Source organism: Palaemon carinicauda, chromosome 8 (genome assembly GCF_036898095.1).
Source record: "Palaemon carinicauda isolate YSFRI2023 chromosome 8, ASM3689809v2, whole genome shotgun sequence".
In the NCBI taxonomy this organism is placed as follows: domain Eukaryota; kingdom Metazoa; phylum Arthropoda; class Malacostraca; order Decapoda; family Palaemonidae; genus Palaemon; species Palaemon carinicauda.
This window is the reverse complement of record NC_090732.1, coordinates 151,918,346-151,925,302: the sequence shown is the minus strand read 5'-3', so window position 1 is coordinate 151,925,302 and position 6,957 is coordinate 151,918,346.

The window sequence follows — 6,957 nt, the reverse complement described above, 5'->3', positions numbered from 1 at the left end:
TTTATACACCATTACTGTAACGTATTTTTACTACTCTTCTGGTACTTACCCTAACTTTATCAGGTTCTTATATACTGCAGTAAGCTCATAAATGTCTGGATTTAGTGCTACTCTCAGTAAGTCACTTCATATTCTTGATGGTTCTAGGGCTTTGGAATTTTTCCTCCTTCCGATGGCTTTTCTAACCTTCAGTGGTAATTTGGTCCCTATCTTATCCCAATAGCACCCAGTTCATGTTCATGATCTTCCTTCGACAGGTTTTAAAATGCAGCCTCAATCAATCCAGGATTTCTTTATTTTAAATTTTGAATTCTCTATTTTAATCTTTAATTTACTTTGACCCCTTTTTACTTATTTTTTTTAAGAAGCTTTAACTTAAATATATCTATTTTCCCACACACTTTTTTATACATTTGGCACATGGCTTTTAGTCTTTTGATTCTTTTCCGTTTAAAAATCTCTCTTTTACTTTACTTGTCCTGTGCCATAGCGTGAAAATCTTCTTCGCTTCAATTGCCCTTCATAAATTCTGATCCCATCGCTATGTATTTTATCTTATAACCCTCATGTTATCCTCCTTCTTAGGCAGCATTTTGTGTCCCTTCTCTCACTGTTCTCCTTCGACCATATTTTGATGGTATATATGCTGACAGTTTATTCTTGGCAATCTTTTTTTTCTAGTTTATTTTTCCGTTCATCATTCCATTCTATCAATTATTAATCAATTGGTTGATCGTAGTCTCCATTCCTCTCGCACAGATATTAATGTATATATGTACATATAAATATATACTCATATACACATAGAGTATATGTATATATTAGTATATGTATACACACACACACACATATATATATATATATATATATATATATATATATATATATATATGTATATATATATATATATATATATATATATATATATATATATATATATATATATATATATATATATATATATATATATATATGTGTGTGTGTGTGTGTGTGTATCTGTGTATATATATACGCATATATATTTATATATATAAATATATAAACATTTATATATGCATTCAGTATATATATATATATATATATATAAATATATATATATATATATATATATATATATATATATATACATATATATATATATGTATATATATATGTACATATACTGTATATGTATATGTTTATATATGTATATATATATATATATATATATATATATATATATATATATATATATATATATATATATATATATATATATATGTACACACACACACACATATATATATATATATATATATATATATATATATATATATACATATATTTATATATACATATACAGTATATGTACACAAACATATATACATATGTATATATATGTGTATATATATATATATATATATATATATATATATATGTGTGTGTATATATACATATATTTATATATTTATATATATATATATATATATATATATATATATATATATATATATATATATATATATATATAATGTTTATATATATACAGTATATATATTTATATATATATATATATATATATATATATATATATATATATATATATATATATATATATATATATATATATATATATATATATGTCTGTATGTGTGTATTACTTCCCCTTTTATTTCGTGCGTAGCTTATTTAGAACCTTACTTGCCTTAGAGACCGCCTCAGGATATCATCAGGAAGGTTGCAGGATGACCTCAGCATGCCCCAAGGATACCCGAAATTCATCTCATCGCGTCCCCCCTTGGGATAACTGGTTGGTGATAAATTAGATCGCCAACGAAGTTAGTCTCTGGCACGTCTCGTCCACATAAATACGACGTTTTTCTGTTCGTCTTTTTTTTCAGCATTAATATCTCGATTATTATTTATACTTGTGGATTGGAGATAAAAAGGTGTTCGTTGTTTTTTCCCATCACATATGATATTTATCATATTTTCATTCAGAAAAAAATATATCAGATGAAAGAGGTTATATATATGATTTTATCCTATAAGGATAACCATTATGCTTTCTCTTAACATAGAACCATTATGCGTTATTAAGATGTCTTAGATGTTTAAAATAATACACCAGTTAAGATGAGTGTAACACTTCTTTAATATAGGATATCAATATGTGCACATGTAAAAAAAGTGTAGTTGTGTGCGCGCGTACGTGCACAATATTGTTCTTGAACCTCTACATTATGACTATATCTTGTGCATATGCACGAAACTTATACAATATTTACTCCTAATTCAAAGTTGCATTACCGTGAGATTGAATAAATGATACATTTGATATATGGTATGTTATTATTATTATCATTATTATTATTATTATTATTATTATTATTATTATTATTATTATTTTCTATTATTATTATTATTATTATTATTATTATTATTATTATTATTATTACCATATTTTCTATTATTATTATTATTATTATTATTATTATTATTATTATTATTATTATTATTATTATTATTATTATTATTATTATTATTATTATTGCTGTGTTATTGTTGACGATAATATTATTTTTGTTACTCTTGTTCAAGAGGAGCTAATATTTCAAAAGTAACATGGCTAAATGGTCATTAACTAGAATAATGAGGAAGATATGTATATGTATATTAAGAAAAGGATATGCTTATACTTGCAAAATATGAAAGAAATCCTTCTACTTGTAGTCATAAACATTTCAAGCAAAAGCTTCTACTTTTAGAGCAAAAGCATACCCTTATAATCACAAAAAAGTAAATTGTTATACATAAAGAATTTCCTTTACTTCATATAAAGAGCATATGCTTCGAAAAGGCTGAGTCTGGTCAGTAGCAGACTGCAGTTCGAAGAGAAAGGTTGTTCTGTCCGATTCTCAGCACGATGACAGAATTTGTGGATGTGAGGCATGTTAAACAATACATGCCCCTTTTACCCACACTTGATCGTGATTTCAAGATGTTATTCCGTTTTGAAGAACAAAATGTACTGTGGCTTGCGGACAGATATCTTGTCCACACCTGGAATCTCGATGAAATGTCAAGGTTAAGCCATAACTTGGTGATATGCATTTTACATTTGCTTTTGCATGTATAAACAGTTGGGAGAATACGAAGGCTGCTGTATTTAGGGATGTATGTATGTACAAACAGTATATATCTATGTATGTATGTATGTATCTATATATATATATATATATATATATATATATATATATATATATATATATATATATATATATATATATATATATGTGTGTGTGTGTGTGTGTGTGTGTGTGTGTATGTGTGTGTGTGTACAGTACATGCAAATATACTGTATTCATATAATATATAAATATAGTTTATATATATATATATATATATATATATATATATATATATATATATATATATATATGTATATATATGTCTGTGTATATATACGTATATATATACATCGTATAAATATACATATATACACAGAATATTCATATACTGCAAAAGCTTATATACAGTACATGCATGTATATACACACATATAAACTATATATATATATATATATATATATATATATATATATATATATATATATATATATATACATATATATATATATATATATATATATATATATATATATATATATATATATATATATATATATATATATATATATCGATTTGTACCAGAAATAGATTGTTCTAAATCCGAAACCTGAAATCATTTATCTGAAATCAACTATTTCAATTCGGTTTGCTTTAAACCTCAATTACACTTCGCCCTTCGTCCGGGTATCTTAAAGTTTCCTTCATACTGCTAAGTTGAGCGTTTAGCGTCTTCAAAACTTTCAACTCAAATCCATAAATAAAATCACGTAGTTTATTATTATTATTATTATTATTATTATTATTATTATTATTATTATTATTATTATTATTATTATTATTATTATTATTATTATTATTATTATTATTGCTGTTGTTGTTATAAAACAAGAATGGAATTTTTCGCGAGTCCTAAAAGAATTCGGAAGAAAATCTTCTCGGATTTCCAAATGGCTTCAGAAGAAATAGTCATAGACTTAGCATGGAATTCTGAATGCCTCCAGAACGGAATCTCAGAACGGTATCGGAAGAAAACTTTCTCGGATTTCCAAATGGCTTCAGAAGAAATAGTCATAGACTTAGCATGGAATTCTGAATGCCTCCAGAACGGAATCTCAGAACGGTTTCGAAGAAAACTTTCCCGAATTTCCAAAAGTCTTCAAAGGACATAGCCGTATACTTAACAAGGATTTCTGAATGACTCTAGAACTGAAATTTCCAGGAGCTGTCCTGAACAACTCCTCCCCGAGCTTCAAATGACTTCTGAAGACCTGATCTTCCTTTTTTTCAAACGTAGCCTGCAACACCTCACATGATCTGTATGTAGCTGGCGAAATCTAACCAAGGAATTGCACGTCAATAGGAGTAAGAGGAAATGAGTTGATGACTGGAAGAAGGATTTCACTTAACTCACAGAGATCGCGTTCTGGCGGAATAGGAAGCTGCCGGTAAGAATTATGTGTTACGTCTTCGGGACACCATCAACTGCAGATGGTTTTGGTTGCTGCCGAAGTTGCCGATCGTTCGTTTTATATCGCCCGACTTATAGAAAGACACGGGATCTTCCGTTGGCAGCTGAGCTTTGAAGATCATAATGTGTGCGCCTTGAAGGGTCCTTTGCTTGGGCTTTTGCGACGATTTCTTATTAAAGGAGACTCTTGGAGAAAGTACGAGGCTTTGTATCGGTGCAAAAACGAATTGAGGGGAATGAGGATGGAGGCAGAATGGTTCAACTGAACGGTGAGTGACGTGTAGTTCTTCAAAAGGATTGTCCCAAAATTTGCCATTGAAGTAAGGACATATCTAGACGACATTGGTAAATATATCATGTTGCTCGTCATTTACTTTGGCATGATAGTGTATGCGGAGAAATCGATAGTATTCATCTCTTTACTCATTGTCCAGATAGGTAAAGAATAAATGCCTTCGATTTCCCTGAGGAATCTGATGAAGTGAGGACTTGCGGCACTGAAATCTCTTTTGAAATCTAGAAGGACATTGACGAACTAAGGAAAAGAGACAATGAAATCTCGAAAGAAACAGATAATCTAATGAAAGAAGATCTTGAAAACTAGAAGACAGGAGAGAACAGCGAAGAGGAGCCTCTAATGCCAGAGGTAAGACACCTAAAAATAGAGAGCCTCTAATGCTTGAAGTAAGGCACCTCAAAATATAGATCGAAGACCCTCTAATGCTAAAAGTATGGAACTTAGAAATATATGTCAAAGAACTTCTAATGCTAGAAGTGTGGGAGCTAAAGAGAAAGGTCAAAGAACTTCTAATGTTAGAGGTGTGGGAGCTATAAAGAGAGGTCAAAGAACTTCTAATGCTTAAGGTCAGGGAGCTGAAAAGAGGTCAAAGAACTTCTAATGCTAGAGGTGTGGGAGCTAGAAAGAAGTCAAAGAACTTGTAATGCTAGAAGTGTGGGAGCTAAAAAGAGGTCAAAGAACTTCTAATGCTAGAGGTGTGGGAGCTTAAAAGAGGTCAAAGAACTTCTAATGCTAGAGGTGTGGGAGCTAAAAAGAGGTCAAAGAACCTCTAATGCTAGAGGTGTGGGAGCTAAAAAGAGGTCAATGAACCTCTAATGCTAGAGGTGTGGGAGCTAAAAAGAGGTCAATGAACCTCTAATGCTAGAGGTGTGGGAGCTTAAAAGAGGTCAAAGAACTTCTAATGCAAGGGTTGTGGGGGCTAAAAAGAGGTCAAAGAACTTCTAATGCAAGGGGTGTGGGAGCTAAAAAGAGGTCAAAGAACTTCCAATGCAAGGGGTGTGGGAGCTAAAAAGAGGTCAAAGAACTTCTAATACAAGGGGTGGGGGATAGATGTCGCCAGCGAGGCTTTGGGGAAGGCGCGGTGGAGTCTGTGTTCTTTCTGATGCGTAAACTTAATTAAATACAAGTAAAAATAGGGCATTAAGTACGTATTATAAATACTAAACTCTTTCTTATCTTAACAGCACAAATGAAATCTTACAAGTTCCAGGATGTAACTAAGCGCGCCCGAAACACGAGTCAACCTTTTACTTCTGCTTGGAGGATATCCTCGCAAGTAAAAGGTAATCATTATGAATATGGAAAGAAAGATTTGCTTATACTTCTACCTTTTGCTTCAGAGAATTCCTTGTACTTCTACCTTATGCTTACAAGGATATCTTTCATTTTTATGAATACCTCCCAATATGATATCCTCTCTAAATAAACAACGTTTCAAAAAAGCAATGAAACCCTCTAGTGATACTGTCATTGAAAATTCACATCTAATTACTTTAACTGTATCATCTTACAGGTTTCATTGTAATCCATGCTCCTTGTTGCCCAGTCCAAAGCTTTTCAACATGTAAAATCTATGAGTAATAATTGACATTCATTTTTTAACTGTCGTGAACGTATAGAATCTCATAGCGGAATTAAAATGTATTTAACATTTATTTCGCTTCAAGTACTGTTTCCAAGCTAGCGCGAACGGTAGCCCTCAACACATCGTATTTTGATTTTAAGAATGGAGGAAAAAAGGTGATTTTTGCAATACGTGTTTTGAAAAATGAGAAACCTATATAATAGCCTAGAAACACAAAAAAAAGTGCGTTCAGATGATGGAGCTGACTTAAGAAAGAAAAACTAAAGTCGGCCATATACACACTTCTTTGTATCTCCATAAAGATGATAGACGAGAACACAAGTGGGAAAATTCACTCACACACAGACATAGGCACACGCACGCACACACACAGACACATGCATGCACACACACAGACACATGCACACAGACACACGCACACACAGACAAAAACATATATATATATATATATATATATATATATATATATATATATATATATATATATATATATAT